The sequence below is a fragment of the Macrotis lagotis genome, chromosome 1 (genome assembly GCF_037893015.1).
Source record: "Macrotis lagotis isolate mMagLag1 chromosome 1, bilby.v1.9.chrom.fasta, whole genome shotgun sequence".
Taxonomy (NCBI): domain Eukaryota; kingdom Metazoa; phylum Chordata; class Mammalia; order Peramelemorphia; family Peramelidae; genus Macrotis; species Macrotis lagotis.
The window spans coordinates 303,528,578-303,547,069 of record NC_133658.1 but is presented as its reverse complement, the minus strand read 5'-3'; the positions used below and the strand labels follow the sequence as shown (position 1 = coordinate 303,547,069).

The 18,492-nt window shown below is 36.0% G+C and overlaps 1 pseudogene; it reads left to right on the top strand.

Moving 5' to 3' along the window:
• Nucleotides 1–15,065: 15,065 nt before the first annotated feature.
• On the top strand, nucleotides 15,066–15,806 carry LOC141495104 (small ribosomal subunit protein RACK1-like; annotated as a pseudogene).
• Nucleotides 15,807–18,492: the final 2,686 nt, after the last annotated feature.

Sequence of the window (18,492 nt, the reverse complement as noted above, 5' to 3'; positions counted from 1 at the left end):
TCAGGTATTCCAATAATTTTTAAATTATCTTTCCTAAGTCTGTTTTCCATATCAGTTGTTTTTTCAATGAGATATTTCACATTTTCTTCTAATTTTTCATTTTTTTGGTTTTGAAGTATTGATTCCTGATTTCTGGTAAATTCATCAATCTCTCTGAATTCTATTCTTTGTCTGAAGGATTTGTTCTCCTCAGAGAGTTTTCTTATCTCTTTTTCCATCTGCCCAATTTTGCTTTTTAAAGCATTCTTCTCAGTAACTTTTTGAACTGTTTTATCCATTTGACCTAAGCTGTTTATTAGCATGCTATTTTCTTCAGCATTTTTTTGGATTTCCTTGACTAAAGCTGCTGACTTTATTTTCATGTTTTTCCTGCATCTCTCTCTTTTCTTTTCCCAGTTTTTCTTCTAACTCCCTCATTTGATTTTCAAAGTCTTTTTTGAGCTCTGTCATAGCCTGAGCCCAATTTCTGTTTTTCTTGGAGTCTTCAGATGCAGGAGCTTGTGCTTCTTCATCTTCAGACTGAGTATTTTGATCCTTCTTGGGCTCATTTGCAAAATATTTCTCAATGGTGCTCCTCTTATTTCTCTGCTTGCTCATTTTCCCAGCCTGGGCCTGGTTTTGGGGTGCTTCCTGAGCTTTTGGGACACTCCCACAAGGGTCTCTGTGTGTGAGGCTCTGTCCTCCCTCCTGGTCTGTGAATGACCATAAGCGCCCCCCTCTGCCATGGGGCTGAGGTGGGGGGGGGGCCCTGCTGTTCTATGGGGAGGCCTAGACTTCGATCGGGATCTGAATGTGGTCAGAGCCCCAGAGTCCTGTTCCAGAGGCAGAGGACAGAGCTCGGCAGTCTCTCTCTCTTCACTCCCCTCCCTCAGCTCAATGGGCTCATGCCCTGGAAGCTCCTGCTTACCGGCTCCACCTGCTTCTGTTTCCGGATCTGGACTGCAGAAAGACCTAGCTGCTCACTGTGTGCCCTGAGGGCTGTGCTCCATGTGCTCACTCTGGCAGGGGTCCCCCAGTGTTCCCCCACTTTGTGCCTGGTGCTCCCTGGGGTGCAGCTCAGGAGACTTCCTGGCTGCTGTGAGCCACGGCTCCCAGTGCCCTGGGGCTGCCTCTGGGAGGCTGAAGTTCTTTGGCTCTGGCAGGCCACCCCTCTGGCTGGCCGCCCCTCCAAACCCGGGGAGCAGAGCCTTTCTGCTCTTTTCCAGGTTACCTTGAGGAGGAGAACTGCCTCACCGGGTCCCTTTGTGGGTTCTGTCTCTTGAAAGTTTAGTTAGAGTCCTTAGTTTCAAGTTTTATCAGAGAGCACCTAAGACTCGATCCCTTCTTGTTGCCATCTTGGCACCACCCTAGCATGATACTCTTTTAAGTTTTTTATATGAATTATTAAAATTTTCTTTTTTATGTCTAGACAATCCACAAAACATAAATCAAGCCCTAATTTGTATCATTTATCATTTTTAAGAAATTTCTTTATTATTTATTTTCATTCATTTGTACATACATATTTCTAAACTACTAAATTTCCCTCCACCCTCCCTTCCCACTCCCCAACCCTCAGCAGGGAACAATCAGGTTAGCATTTTACATATACATTTTGTTAAACATGTTTACAAATTAGAAATCTTTGGCATGAAGAATTAGGATTAAAGGAAAGAGATACATAAGAGATAATTTTTATAAAGTGTTCACCAGATTTGGAAGAGTTGTTTTTTTCCTGTGTATTGTGTTTTGTTTCATTTTTCTTCCTCTGTTTGGGGATAATATATCCATAACCAGTCAAATATAGTTGTCCTAGCTCTCTGGACTGTCGAGAGGAGCTGGTTTCATCAAGTTTGTTCATCTCATAATGTTGTTGATGTGTACATTGTTCTCTTGGCTCTACTTGCTTCTCTTAGCATCAGATCATGTTCCCTTTTTCTCATCTGGGCCAATCTAATAGGATGTTGATGGATTTCTGGTAGAGTTGTTAACAGATCCAACCTTTCTGGAGAGCAACATGGAACTATGTCCAAAGAACAATACAACTGTTCATACCCTTTGACCCAGTAATTCCAATTCTAGGACTATATCCTCAAGAAATTGTTAAAAAAAATGGGACTACATGTTCCAAACTCTTCATAGCAGCTCTTTTTGTAATGGCAAAGAATTGGAAATTGAGGGGAGGCCCATCAATTGGGGAATGGCTAAACAAGTTATGGTACATGAATACTGTGGAATATTATGGTTCTCTAAGAAACCATGGATAGTTGGACTCTAGAGAAGCATGGAATGACTTACAGGAAGTCATTTACTGCAGTTTCTTTTGAACCTATCCTAATCCATTGATCCATTTCTCTATTTTGTAACCAGTGCCAGGAAGTTTTGATGACTACTGCTTTATAGTATAGTTTTAGATCTGGTAGAGCTAGACCACTTTCCTTTACATTTTTTTCCATCAGTTCCCTTGCTATTCTTGCCCTTTTGTTGTTCCATATGAATTTTGTTACTATTTTTTCTAACTCAGTAAAGTAGTTATTTGGTAGTTTGTTATGGCACTGAATAAGTAGTTTAATTTGGGTAGAATTGTCATTTTTATTATATTAACTCGATCTACCCATGAGTATTTTATATTTTCCCAATTATTTAGATCTGACTTTATTTGGATGAGGAGAGCTTTATAATTGTGTTCTTACAGTTTCTGGGTTTGTCTTGGGGTTTCTCTTTCTATCTCTTGTTCTTGGGCTTTGTTGTTCATATATAGAAATACTGAGGATTTATGTGGGTTTATTTTATATCCTGCTACATTGCTGAATTTGTTAATTGTTTCAAGGAGTTTTTTAGATGATTTTCTCTGGTTCTCTAGCTAGACCATGATATCATCTGCAAAGAATGAAAGTTTTGCTTCCTCATTGCCAATTCTGATTCCTTCAATTTCTTTTTCTTCTCTTATGGCTAAAGCTAACATTTCTAATACTGTATTGAATAGTAATGGCAATAACGGGCATCCTTGTTTTACCCCTGAATTTATTGGTAATGCTCTGAATTTATTCCCATTAAATATAATATTTGTTGATGTTTTAGATACTATTTTAAGGAAAACTCCATTAATTCTAAACTTTCTAGTGTTTTTAAGAGGAATGAATGTTATATTTTATCAAAGACTTTTTCAGCATCTATTGAGATAATCATGATTTCTGTTGGTTTTACTTGATATGTTTAATTATGTTGAGTGTTTTCCTAAGGTTGAACCATCTTTGCCCTTAGCTGGTATAAATTCAACCTGATCATGGTGTATTATCCTGGTAATAACTTGCTGTAATCTCATTGCTAAAATTTTATTGCATCAATATTCATTAGGGAGATGGGTCTATAATTTTCTTTGTCACTTTTGGTTCTTCCTGGTTTAGGTATCAGTACCATGTTGGTGTCATAAAAGGAGTTTGACAGAACTCTTTCCTATTTTTTAAAATAGTTTATATAGAATAGGAATTAATTGTTCCTTAAATGTTTGGTAGAATTCACTTGTAAATCCACCTGGACCTGGAGACTGTTTCTTAGGGAGTTTATTGATGTTTCTTCAACTTCTTTTTCTGAAACGGGGTTAAATAATTTATTTATTCTTCTGTTAATCTGGGCAGTTTGTATTTTTGTAAATATTTATCCATTTCACTCAAGTTGTCCAGTTTATTGGCATACAATAGCTCCAAATTATCTCTGATTTCCTCCTCATTGGTGGTTAGTTCACTCTTTTCATTTTTGATACTGGTAATTTGGTTATTTTCTTTCTTTTTCTTTAATCAGATGAACAAGAGGTTTGTCTATTTCATTGGCTTTTCATAAAACCAACTCTTAGTTTTTTTTATGAGATCAGTGGTTTTCTTGCTTTCAATTTTATTAATCTCTCCCTTGATTTTCAGAATTTCTAATTTGGTATTTAATTGGGAATCTTTAATTTGTTTTTTTTTCTAGCTTTTTTTAGTTGCAAACCCAATTTGTTGGTCTCTTCTTTCTCTATTTTATTTATATAGGCATTTAGATATATAAAGCTTCCCCTCAAAACTGCCTTGGCTGCATTCCATAAATTTTGGTATGATGTCTCATTATTATCATTTTCTTGGATATAATTATCAATTATTTCTATTATTTGCTGTTTGATCCCCCCATTATTTAAGATAAAGTTATTTGCACTTGTACAAAACTATTCATAGCAGCCCTGTTTGTGGTGGCAAAGAATTGGAAATCAAGTAAATATCCTTCAATTGGGAAATGGCTTAGCAAACTGTGGTATGTGTATGTCCTGTATATTATGTATATGTGTATTAGAAACCAGGAGGGAGGGGAATTCAGGGAAGCCTGGAGGGATTTGCATGAACTGATGCTGAGTGAGATAAGCAGAACCAAAAAACACTGTACACCCTAACAGCAATATGGGGGTGATGATCAACATTGATGGACTTGCTCATTCCATCCACACAACAAATGAGGGACAATTTGGGGTTGTCTGCAATGGAGAATACCATCTGTATTCAGAGAAAGAACTGTGGAGTTTGAACAAAATCCAAGGACTATTTCCTTTAATTTAGGAAAAAACCTGATATCTTATTGTCTGATCTTGTTATCTCTTATACTTTATGTTTCTTCTTTAAGGATATGATTTCTCTCTCATCACACTCAATTTGGATCAATGTACGACATGGAAACAATGTAAAGACTGACAAATTGCCTTCTGTGGAGAGTGGGGGGAGGGAAGTTAGATTAGAAGAAAAATTGTAAAATTCAAAATAAATAAAATCTTTAAAAAAAAGATAAAGTTATTTGATTTCCAATTAATTCTTGGTTTATCTTTCCCTGACCCTTTATTACATGTAATTTTTATTGCATCATGGTCTGAGAAGTATATATTTATCATTTCTGCTTTTCCATATTTGATTTTTAAGGTTTTTGTGCCCTGGTACATGGTCAGTTTTGGTGAAGGTGCCATGTACTGCTGAGAAAAAGGTATATTTTTTTCTATCCCCATTAAGTTTTCTCCAGAGGTCTATCATATCTAAGTTTTCTAAGATTTCATTCACCTTCTTAACTTCCTTCTTGTTTATTTTGTTAGATTTATCTAGTTCTGAGAGAAGGAGATTGAGGTCTCCCATTATTAAAGTTTTGCTATCTATTACTCCTTGTAATTTACTCAGCTCTTCCTCTAGGAATCTGGATGCTATACCATTAGGTGCATACATGTTTAGTAATGATATAACTTCATTTCCAGTGGTGCCTTTTAAGAAGATGTTTCTTTCCTTATCCCTTTTAATGAGATTGATTTTTGCTTTTATCTTGTGTGACATTAGGATCACTACCCCATATTTTTTTTACTTCTGCTGAGGTATAATATATTTTGCCCCCACCTTTAACCTTTACCCTGTGTATATCTCTCTACTTCAAATGTGTTTCTTGTAAATAGCTTTTTTTGTAGGATTCTGGTTTTTAATCTATTCTATCTGCTTCTGTTTTATGGGATAGTTCATCCCATTCACATTTACAGTTAAGATTACTAATTCTGTATTTCCCTCCATGCTATTTCTCCATTTATATTTATCATTTTCCTTTTCTCATATTCCTCCTCACCAAAATTTTACTACCTTTCCCTTTTGACATTTCTTTTAAAAATTTAACTTTCAGTTCATTTTCACTTATACCTTCTCTTCTCTCTTACCAGTCTCTTCTTCCCTTATCTTTCCCTTCTTTGTAGATTAAATTATATTTTTAAACCCAAGTTGGAATGTATTTTATTCCCTCACTTGGATAAACCTATTGAATAGAATTTACTCAGCATTCAATTCTCCCTTCTTTCCCTTCTAAAATTATAAATCTTTGTGCCTCTTCTCTTTGCTCTAATATTATTAGTCATCATTAATCACAGTTTGATTATTTGATTGCTTGATAAACTTCTATTGTTATCAAGATATTATCATAGATTGTTTACTTGATTGCTTGATAAGCAGCAATGACTCAAATTGCATCAAATTATAATTATAATCATTTTTTACCTTACCCCTTTTGCAAGTATATATTTTTTTACTTTTTATTTTTAGGTTTTTGCAAGGCAAATGGGGTTAAGTGTCTTGCCCAAGGCCACACAGCTAGGTAATTCTTAAGTGTCTGAGACCGGATTTGAACCCAGGTGCTCCTGACTCCAAGGCCGGTGCTTTATCCACTACGCCACCTAGCTGCCTCACAAGTATCTTTTAAGTATACACACAATCCTCTTCATAAACCAAAGTCATATCATTTCTTGCACTATTTGTGACCCTCCCCCCAGGCCCATTTTCTTTAGCACTTTACCTCTAGCCCTCCCCACCCAAGGTACTTAACACCTTGTTAAGTGAAGCACCAGATGCTGATCTAATTGTAAGAATCTTAAAGATCTCTAAATCCTGGGAGTCTCTGGAGATCTCACCTGAGAACTTTACAAATGATGTAAGTTACAGAGACACTATCTCAGGTCCTGACAATTTATGCTTTAGTACCTTGTGATTAAAGTGAATTAAAGTATAATGAGACATTTAAAGTTAGCTAGGTGGTGCAGTGGATAGAGTACCAGCCCTGGGGTCAGTACCAGCCCTGGAGTCAGGAGCACCTGGGTTTGAATCCTACCTCAGACACTTAAGAATTACCTAGCTGTGTGGCCTTGGGCAAGCCACTTAACCCCATTTGCCTTGCAAAAACCTAACAAAAAAAGTCAAATTAAGAAAATCATTTAACTAATAAATAAAACTATAGAAGCTGGCTTTATTAAAAAAAAAACTAATAAAATTAGCTTTTTTGTTTATCTTGGCTCTTTTAGTTCTGCTCCTGGGGTATATGGAATATAGATCCAAACTTTTTTTTTGCTGGGACTGGGGTCTGATCCTTGGCTTGTTGGCCAAGATGTTGCCTCTGCAGTCCATGCCTTGCCTTTGCAGAGGTTCTTTTCTTTTTTTTTCTCCTTTATGTCCAGGTTCTGACTTAACAGAGGACTGTTCCCAACCCAGTCGTATCTTTTATCCCACTGTTTTTAGGATTCAGACTTTGTTTAGGGTTGCTGGCTTGTTATCTAACTGTTGGAACCTCTATTATTATTAAGCTGTCGGGACATGGATTGCACTGTGGTTAAGTCTCCTAGTGGCTTTCCCTGCTCTCCTGCCTCCAAAGAGACAGATCTTCACAGAAGATCCTCCATGATGTCTGCAGTTGAAAACTTCTTTGAATCTTCTCTTTTTCTTGGTGGTACCTGTAGTTTGAATGTCAGAGTAGAGGCTTCATGTATCTTTGGTAGGGAAAGGCTCTGGGAGCATGTTAGCTTCATGCCTCCATCTTGGCTTCACCCTGGAAGTCCTCAGGAAATCTATGAGGACAAAATTAAAGTAAAACAAAACTAAAACCATAATTCTACCCTTAAGGAGATCATTGTACCAGGGGATATTGTATTTAAGATATTTGTTCAAATTTAGTTCCAGATACTTATTAGCTATATGACCCCAGCAAGTCACTTAACTTCTGTCTTAGTTTTCTCAGCTGTCAAATGGGGATAATAGCCCCTGCCTCTCAGAGTTATGATAAGAATCATAATATTTGTAAAGTGTCTGGTACCTAGAAAAAACTTTTTAAATGCTTGTTCCTTTTCCCTTTCCCATAATTAAATATAAAAATAACTTGGTGAGGGAGAAAGCCTAAAAACAAAACAAAACAAAGAAACAAAAACTTCCTGTAGGAAATGACAGAAAAGCTGAACTTTGGAGAAACTAAGGATTTTAAGAAAGGGTGCCAAGGGTGAATATATTCCAGGAATATGAAATACAGCCTGCTCAAAGTCCCAGAGTCAGAAGATGAATTTCTAAATGTCATTTTTGTTGGAATGTAGAGAATGTGAAATAAGTCTAGAAAGGTTGACTGGAGTCTGACTAGGAAAGGCTTTAAATGTAAGTCTGAGTAGTTAGTATTTTATCCTAGGGGCAATAGGGAGTTACAAGAGATCTGGAGCTGAACAGGTTGGTGGTGCAATGGATTGAGCATTGGTCTGGGAATCAGGAGGACAGGAGTTTGAATCCAGCCTGAAACGCATGACTTTTACTAGCTATGTGACCTTGGGCAAATCACCTAACCCTGATTGCTTCACATCCAGCGCCATCTCTAGGTATCCTGATTCATCCTGGGCACTGGATCCAGGTGGCTCTCAAGGAGAAAGTGAGGCTATTGACTTAGCACAGCCCTCACTCAAATCCAATTCATGTTTGTCATGGCATCACCTCCTTGATGTTGTGGTCTTCCTTAAAATTGAAGGACAAACATTATTACACAGAATAGGGAAGTTTCACAATTACATGTATCCGTTAGGAAGACAATTTCACCTGCTGTGTGGAATAAAAATGAAAAGGGGAGAGCTTAGAAGCAGGGGAACCATTTAAGAGGCTATTGCAAGAAATGATCCAGGGAAGGGTAGTAACCATGTGACTAGAGAAAAGTGCAAGAGACATTGAAGAGTTAGGATTGACAATATTTCACTACTGATTGTACCTGGGGAATGAGATAAAGTGCAGACCCAAGCATGCGGTGCAAGGTTGGGAATTTTGGTGAATGAAAGATTAATGTGCCCTTATCCAAAATTGCAAAGTTTAAAGTAGCAGTGTTTTACAGAAGATTATGAGTTCTTTGAGTTAGGTGGCATTCAAATGCAGGAAAGAGATGGTTAGATGTAGACATTTGGAATTTATCTGTATTGGGATGAAAATTGAAACTATAGTAATGGGATGAGATATGAAGGAATGGAATCAAAGGCACAAATAGAGGGGGTTGATCCTAGCAAGAAGAAGAGCCACCTCTTTACCAAAGACTGGAGCAAAGAAAAATAGACTAAGAGATGTCATGAAAGGATTTTGCAATTTATAAATAGGCAAATAGAAGGTGCTCCTGATGGAGGATCTCTATTTTCTCAGTAAAGTAGGAGGTAATGTCATTTACTAAGGAGAGGCTTATATGGAAATGATGATGATAATATTGTTCTTTTTTTTTGTTTGTTTTTTGCAAGGCAATGGGGTTAGTGAATTCCCTAAGGTCACTTAGCTAAGTAAGTATTAAGTGTCTGAGGTCAAATTTGAACTCATGTTCTGCTGACTCCAGGGTTGTTGCTCCATTTACTGCACCACCTAGTTGTGTTTTGTTCTTGAAGAAGACCATGACATCAGGAAGGTGATGCCATAATAAGCACATGATTTAGGTTAGAGTGAGGGGTGCTGTGCTAAGTCATCAGTCTCACTTTCTCCTCCAGAGCCATCTGGATCCAGAGGTCAGATATGAATCAGGATGACTGGAGATGGCTCTGGATGCAAGGCAATAAGGGTTAAGTGACTTGGCCAAGGTTATATAGCTTGTAAGTGTCAAGTGTTTGTGGCTGGATTTGAACTCAGGGTCCTCCTGACTGGAGTCAGTGCTCTTTCCACTTTACAACCTTTATGGGAAACCTTGAAGAGAGAGGAGAAGATTTGGAGTAAGTTCTTGTTGAGAGAGTGCAATAGAGAGTTATTTAACAAAAAAATCAAGGGATTCTGTTTTTTCTTTTAAAGATATTACATGCAAAAACAATCTTCAGCATTCATTTTCCAAAAGCTTGAATTTCAAATTCTCCACTTCTCCCACTCCCCAACCTACCTTTTGAGGAAGTATGCAACTAGGACCAGATTATTCATGTGTAGTCATAAAGCACACTGCCACATTACTCATATTGTGACAGAAATCACAGACAAAAAAACCAAGAAAATTTAAAATTAAAAAAAAGAAAAAAAGGACATGTCAGTCTTCATTGAGACTTCATCATTTTTTTTAAAAAAATTATTTAAGACAATGGATTAAGTGACTTACCCAAAGTCACATAGTCAGGCAATTATTAAATGTCTGAGGTTCAGTTTGAACTCAGGTCCTTTTGACTCTAGGGCTGGTGCTCTATCCACTGCACCACCTAAGCTGCCCCTCCATCAATTCTTTGCATGTAGCATTTTTCATGATAAGTCCTTCAGAATTATTTTATATTGGTCAGAATAGCTAAATCATTCAAAGTTGATCATTGTACAATGATACTTTGGGCCATCGCTAGGTATCTTGCCACTGCACTTGATGACTTTGATGACTGGAGGAGAGTGTAAGGTTGATGACTTTTATGAATTTCTGTCCCACTTACATTGAATTCACACTCAAGTAAAGCCTTATGAGGTAATTGGTTCTCTTTAAGAATTAAGGATGAGGGGTGGCTAGGTGGCGCAGTGGATAAAACACGGGCCTTGGAGTCAGGAGTACCTGGGTTCAAAACCAACCTCAGACACTTAATAATTACCTAGCTGTGTGGCCTTGGGCAAACCACTTAACCCCATTTGCCTTGCAAAAACCTAAAAAAAAAATGAAGGATGAACAACAACTGTTCTGATTCTACTTTTTTCACCAGTTCACATAAGTTCAGATTTTTCTGAAGCCATCAAACCATCTTGTCATTTTCTTTCTTTTTTTTTTTTTTTTAAGGTTTTTGCAAGGGAATGGGGTTAAGTGGCTTGCCCAAGGCCACACAGCTAGGTAAGTATTAAGTGTCTGAGGACATATTTGAACTCAGGTACTCCTAACTCCAGAGCCAGTGCTCTATTCACTGCACCACCTAGCCATCCCATTTTGTCATTTTCTATAGCACACTAGTATTCTGTTATAATCATAGACCATAATTTGTTCTGCCACTCCCCATTTGATAGGCATCCCCTCAATTTCCAATTTTTTGTCTCCATAAAAAGAACTGTTACAAATATTTTCCTTTATTTATCTCTTTGGGACAAAGACATAGTAGTGGTATTGCTTGATCAAAGGATATGCAGGGCTTTATAACTCTTTGGGCATAATTCTAAATTGCTCTTCCAATCAGCATACAATTTTTCCAACAATATATTAATGTTTTAATTTTCATACATCTCCAATATTTATCATTTTTATTTTCTATCATATTAGCTAATTTGTAAAGTATAAGCTCAGATTTTTTTTCTGTCATCAATAATGATTTAGAGTATTTTTTTATGACTACAGATAGCTTTAATTACTTTGAAAACTACCTGCTCATATCCTTTTACTATTTATCAATTGGGGAATAGCTCTTAATTCTATAAATTTGACTCAGTTTTCTATACGTTTGTGAAATGAAGTTTTTATTAGAGAAATGTTGTTTAGGGTAATTACCATACATGTATTTATTTCCCTCCAATCTTTTTTACCCCTTATTTACCCTACTTTCTCTCTTTTTATCCTGTCCGTTCTCAAGTGTTTTGTTTCTGACTTTTTTGTTTTTGTTTTTTTGCTTCTGACTTTTTAAAGAAAGATTTTATTTAATTTGCATTTTACAGTTTTTGCCCTAATCTTGCTTCCTTCCCCCTACGCTGCACAGAAGGCAGTCTGTTAGTCTTTATATTGTTTCCATGGTATGCATTGATCTAAGTTGAATGTGATGAGAGAGAAATCATATCCTTAAGGAAGAGACATGAAATATAAGGGGATAGCAAAATTACATAATAAGATAACTTTTTTTTTTGAATTAAAGGTAATAGTCTTTGGGTTTTTGTACAAATTCCACACTTCTTTCTCTGAATACAGATGGCATTCTCCCCACAGATACCCCCAAATTGTACCTGGTTTTGCTTCTGACTTTTACCTCTCCCCAATTGCCCTCTCTTCTATCAGCTCCCTGTATCCCCCATCCCTGTCCCTTCCTACTTTTCTGTATGGTAAGATAGATTTTATTTTTAATATTCACCTAAATGTGTATATCATTCCTCTTTGAGCAGTCCCAATGAGAGTAAGATTCATGTGCTCCCATTTCCACTTCCCCCATTTTCCCCTCCACCATAAAAATCTCTTTTATCGTTTCTATATCAGATAATTTATTCCATTCTACCTCTCCCCTTCTCCTTCTCCTATTGCATTCTTCTTTCTCATCCCTTAATTTAATTTTTTTTAGATAATTATTCAACTCACACCTCTATTTGACTATGCATACTCTTAACTTCCCTGATAATGAGAAAGTTTTAGGAGTTATAAATGTCATTTTCCCATGTAGAAATATAAACTGTTTAACTTTAACAAATTCTTTATAATTAATTTCTTTCTTCTTTACTTTTTTATGTTTCTTTTACATCTTCTATTTGAAAGCCAAATTTTCTATTCAGCTCTGATTCTTTCATCAGGAATGTTTGAAGGTCCTCTACTTCACTGAAATCCATTTTTCCCCCTGAAGGATTATACTCAGTTTTGCTGGGTAGAAGATTCTTGGTGGTAATTCTAGTGCCTTTGCCTTCTAGAATGTCATAATCCAAACCCTCTGATCCTTTAACATGGAAGTTGCTAAGTCTTGTGTTATCCACTCTGGCTCCACAATATTCGAATTGTTTCTTTTTGGCTGCTTGAAGCATTTTCCCTGAATCTGGGAGGTCTGGAATTTGATTCTAATATTCCTGAGAGTTTTCAGGATCTCTTTCAGGAGGTAATTGGTAGATTCTTTCAATTTCTATTTTACCTTCTTGTTCTAGAACATCAGGGCAGTTTTCCTTGCTAATTTCTGGTAAGATGATGTCTAGACTCCTTTTTTTTTTTAGGTTTTTACAAGGCAAATAGGGTTAAGTGGCTTGCCCAAGGCCACACACACGGCTAGGTAATTATTAAGTGTCTGAGACCAGATTTGAACCCAGGTACTCCTGACTTCAGGGCCGGTGCTTTATCCACTGTGCCACCTAACCGCCCCTAGACTCCTTTTCTTAATCAGGACTTTCAGGTAGTCTAATATTCTTAAATTTTCTCTTCTGAATCTATTGTCCAGATCAGTTGTTTTTCCAATGAGATATTTCACATTTTCTTCTATTTTTTCATTCTTTTGATTTTATTTGATTGTTTCTTGTTTCTTAAAGTCAATTCTAATTTTCAAGGAATTATTTTCTTCAGTGAGTTTTTGTACCTCCTTTTCCATTTGGTCATTTCTACATTTTAAGGAGCTCTTCTCTTCTGAATTTTTGTATATCTTTTTCCATTTGATCAATTCTGCTTTGCAAGGCATTCTTCTCTTCATGACTTTTTTATGCTCTTTTATCATTTGGCCTATTCTGTTTTTTTACGGTGTTGTTTTCTTACTGATGGTTTTAGATAAATTCTACTTGTCATTTTTTATGTAAACTCCATTTTTTTCCTATGCCCTCTAGTGTTTTTAGTAGGAATGGCTGTATATTTTGTCAAAAACCTTTTCTGCAGCTATTGAGATAATCAGATTTCTCTTGGTTTTGTTGTTAACCTGGTCAATTATGCTGATAGTCCTCTCTGTCACTGAAATCCTAATATTGAATAAGCCCAGCACAATTTTCTGGTCTTGGTGTATGATTTTTGGGATATATTGCTATAATCTCCTTGCTAATGTTTTATTTAAAATTTTTGCATTCATATTCATTAGGGAAATTGGTCTATAGTTTTCTTTTTCTGGTTTTCCTCTTCCTGATTTAGGTATCAGCACCATATTTGTGTCATAAGAAGAATTTGGTAGGACTCCATTTTCTGTTTTCCAAATCATCTATATAGGAATTAATTGTTCTTTAAATGTTTAATGGAATTTACTTGTGATTTCATCTGGTACTAGAGAAATTTTTTTTAAGTGAGCTAGCTCATTGATGATTGGTTCAATTTTTTTTTTTTAAAAATAGGATGATTTAAGTATTTTATTTTATGTTAATTTAGGAAACATATTTTTGTATGTATGTAAACATATCTATTTGTCTTAGATTTCAAGATTTATTTATTTATTTGGGAAAAAATAGCTCCTAAAATTGCTTTAATTTCATCTTCGGTGGCGATGAATTCACCCTTTTCATTTTTCATACTGGCAATTTGTTTTTCTTCTTTCTATTTTAAATCAAACTAACCAATGCATTTTCCAGTTTATTGTTTGATTTTTTTTAATATAACATCAGCTCCTAGTTTTATTATGTCAATGGATTTTCTTACTTTCACTTTTATTAATCTCTCCTTTGATTTTTCAGGATTTCCAATTTGTTGTTAACTGGGGATTTAAAATTGATTATTTTCCTAATTTTTATAAGCTTCATACCCAATTCATTTTTCTATTATATTTATGTAAGCATTTAAAATATAAATTTTCCAAAAGTACTGCTTTGACTGCATCCAATAATGTTTTGTTGTCCCATTCTTATTATTTTCTTTAATGAAATTGATTTTATCTATGATTTTTTCTTTGACCCCGATTCTTTAAAATTATTTTGTTGTCAATTAGTTTTTTAAATTTTTTTTCAGATTGTTTATTTACAGGACAGTGGGGTTGAGTGACTTGCCAAGATCACATAGTCTGAGGAGGGATTTGAACTCAGGTCCTCCTGACTCCAGGGCTGATGCTCTATTCACTGTGCCACCTAGCTGCCCCTTATCAATTAGTTTTTAATCTGTGCTTCCACATTCTTTTATTGAATGTAATTCTTAATGCATTGTGATCTGAAGAGGGTGTATTTAATATTTCTGCTTTTCTACATTTGCTTGTGTGCTCTAATACATGGTCAATTTTTATGTAGGTATAAAATACAAAAATGTATATTCCTTTCTATTCCTATTCAATTTTCTTCACAGATCTATCATATCTAACTTCTAAAACTCTGTATATCTCTTTAACTTCTTTCTTTTTTATTTTGTGGTTAGATTTATTTAGTTTGTAGAGGAGAAAGTTGAGATTTTGTCCTTCAGTAGTATAGTTTTACTGTTTATTTCCTCCTGTGATTTTTCTTTTAAGAATGTGGATACTAGACTAGCTCTTGCTAGACTGCTGCTTGCTGCAATAGTTGGCTCATCTCTTTTCATGCAATCTAGATCCATCCATCCTCCTGTAGCAATCCCCCAAGGTTTCATCATCATGATTAGACAGATGACCTTTGAAGTATCTTTAAAGGCCATTAATGATTGAGTGACTCAAATCACCATGACACCTTATTTCCAAACATGATCCTTTCCACCTCTTAAAGATAAAAACATTATCATGTGAAAGCTTACCAGGGATGAAACAAGTTATAGCTCACCCCAGCATGCCTTCACATTTTATTAGTGATTTATTCATTTCCTCTGATGACCAGTTTGCAATATCAGTCTCCTGGAATGACACACTAAGACTGTTAGAATCTCACAACTGGCACTACCATACAACTGGCTTTGTTGGTCACATCAAGGTTCTATTGAATGTAGCCTTCTCTTCAGACAACTGCCAGATTATCTCTAGAGCTGTGAAATATCCTCCGTGTCTGTAAATATCCTGTGCAAATGAGAGCTACTCAGACTGGGTGCCCTATGTCCGTTTTTGTCCAATAGCAGTAACCCCATCATTGTCTGTTGTGGTTGAGACATATTGGCCAAGGTCTGGAACTTGGATCAATGAAAACTGAAGACAAACCACCCAGGCTATCTAAGCACAGTGACAGTTCCTCCTCATTGTTTTTTCTGTGCCTTAGGAGGCAAAGGATAGTCATGCTATGCTGTGGCATCTCAGTGAGGTCCATGAGGCAACTCTATAATATGGATGATGTTGATATAATCAATACCCTTTCCTTTAGTCCCAATTGGTTCTGTGCTGCCAAGAGCAAGATCACTGTGGATGAGTTTAAGCAACAAGTGGTCAGTAGCACTAGAAGGCTCAATCTCCCCAATGCAGCTCCTTAGCATAGTCCATTGATGGTCAGACTTTATTGTCTAGATATGCAGACAAGTAGGTATAGGTGTGGCAATTGACCATTGGTACTCAGTAAAATGGGCAATCATAATTGAGATATTGAAGTAAAGACCATGATTTCTGCTATACCATTTGGTGCATATGTGATAAAATATAGTTTCTTTGCTTCTCTCTCTCTCTCTCTCTCTCTCTCTCTCTCTCTCTTTGTTTTTTGCGAGGCAAAGGGGTTAAGTGCTCAAGGTCACATAGCTAAGTAAGTATTAGGTGTCTGAGGTTGGATTTGAACTCATGTTCTCCTGACTCCAGGGCTGATGCTCTATCCACTGTGCTACCCAGGTCCCCCCCCATCTCTGTTTATCTCTTATAATTAGCTCTATTTATGTTTTACTTTGTCTGAGATTATATTTGCTGCACCTGTTTTGTACTTCATCCAAGCACAATAGATTCTGTTCCAGCCTCTTATTTTTTATTTTCTTTGTGTCTCCCTGTTTACTCTCAGTTTAATAAAGAGGGCACAAAAAGTAATGAAGAAGAAAATAACATCCCCAAAGTATTATAGGATTCTTGTTTTTAATCCACTCTGCCATATGCTTCCATTTTATGGGTGAGTTCATCCCATTCACACTCACAATTATAACTGTATTTTTCCTCTATCATGGTTTACCCTCATTTATACCTCTCTCTCTCTGTCTCTGTCTCTGTCTCTGTCTCTGTCTCTGTCTCTCTCTCTCTCTCTCTCTCCTTTCACCCTTACCTTCCTAAAAATTGAGCCTTTTGATTACTTTCTCCCTCAGTTTGCCCTACCTTCTTTTATCCTCCTCCTTATATATTTCTCTATAGGGAAATAAGGATTTTATCTCTTACAGCTAATTTTGATAAGAGTAAGGTTCAAGGATTGCCTGTCACTTCCACCTGACATCTTCCCCTGGATTGCAAAAGATCTTTTGACTTCTTTTATGTGAGATAATTTAGCCCATTCTATTTCTCCCTTCTCTTTTCTCCCAGTGCTTCCCTCTTCCTTATTCCTTACATTTTTTTGAGATCATCCGAACAGAATTAATTCATCTCCATGTTTTCTTTCTGTGTACACTTCTAATTGCCCTAATAATGAGAAAATTCTTAGCAGCTGCAAGTATCATCTTACCATATAAGAATGTAAACAGTTTAAGCCTATCAAGTCTTTTATGACTGTTCTTTAATGTTTACCTTATTATGCTTTTCTTGAGTCTTCTATTTGAATGTCAAATTTTCCATTCAGCTCTTGAAAGTCCTCAATTTCATTGAGTCATCCATTTTTCCCTTTAAAGAATTATACTTACTTTTTCTTGGTAGGTTATACTTGACTGTAATCCAACTCTGCTTTTCTCTGGAATATCGTATTTCAAGTTCTCTTATTTTTTAATGTAAAAACTACTAAATCTTCTGTTATCCTGTGGCTCCATGATATTTGAATTGTTTTTTTCCTGTCTGCTTGCAATATTTTCTCCTTGACCTGGAATCTCTGGAATTAGACTAAAGTATTCTTGGAAGTTTTCATTTTGGGTTCTTTTTCAGGAAGTGATTGGTGGATTCTTTCCATTTCTGTTCTACCTTCTGGATTTAAGATAGTTTTCCTTGAAAATTTCTTGAAATATGCTGTCTAGGCTCTTGTTTTGATCATAGCTTTTAGCTCTCCTTTTTCTATTTTCCTTGTCAGTTGCTTTTCTACTATGATATGTCACATTTTCTTTTAGTTTTTCGATTCTTTTGACTTTGTTTTATTGTTTTTTGTCTTATGGAACCATTATCTTCCATTTACCTAATTCTGATTTTTAAGAAATTGTTTTTTTAGTGAACTTTTAAACTTTTTTTTAATATTTAGTAAATTCTACTTTTTAAGGAGTTCCTTTCTTCAGTGAATTTTTGTGCCTTTTTTAACCATTTCATCTATTCTTTTTTAGTGTGTTTTTTTCATTCCTTTTTGCCACTCTTTATTATACTGTTGACTACTTTTTTTTTTTTTTAGTTTTTGCAAGGCAATGGGGTTAAGTGGCTTGCCCAAGGCCACACGGCTAGGTAATTATTAAGTGTCTGAGGCCGGATTTGAACTCAGGTACTCCTGACTCCAAGGCCAGTGCTCTATCCACTACGCCACCTAGCCGGCCCTGTTGACTACATTTTTGTGATTTTTCTCACATCACTCTCATTTCCTTTCCATTTTTCCTCTATCTCTCTTCCAAGAATTCTTTTTTTTTGTGTGCTTGAAACAAATGCACATCTATCTTTGGATATATAACCATTATGACTTTGTTGTCTTCTTTTAAGTTTGTGTTTTGATCTTTCTTGACACAATTTTTTTGTTGTTTGCTCTTTTTTCCCACCCTATTTCTTGGTTTTAACTTTATGTTAAAGCTATATTCTATTCCCAGTGTTAAGGGAGCACTGTCCCAAGTTTTAGATTTTTTTTTGTGCAAATGTTTTTAGAGCTAGTTCTTGGAGTCTTTTAAGTTTTCAGTTTTTCCAAGGTGTAATGTTGTAAGGAGGGTTGTGGTCATTGCTCTCCTAACTCATGTTCTAACTTTCTTTTCTGCCTTGCAACTGTGATCAGGGTCCTGCTCCACTTCAGGTACAGGCTCTAGTGTACATCTAGTACTTCTTCCTTCCCTGGAACTTTGACCAGGAATGACATATGGGCAATGCAAAAAAGTTCTACATGCAGTGCCAGCCCTTATAATCTTTTTCTGACTAGTTGTCTGACCCTCTTACCATCTGTGTCCTAAAAA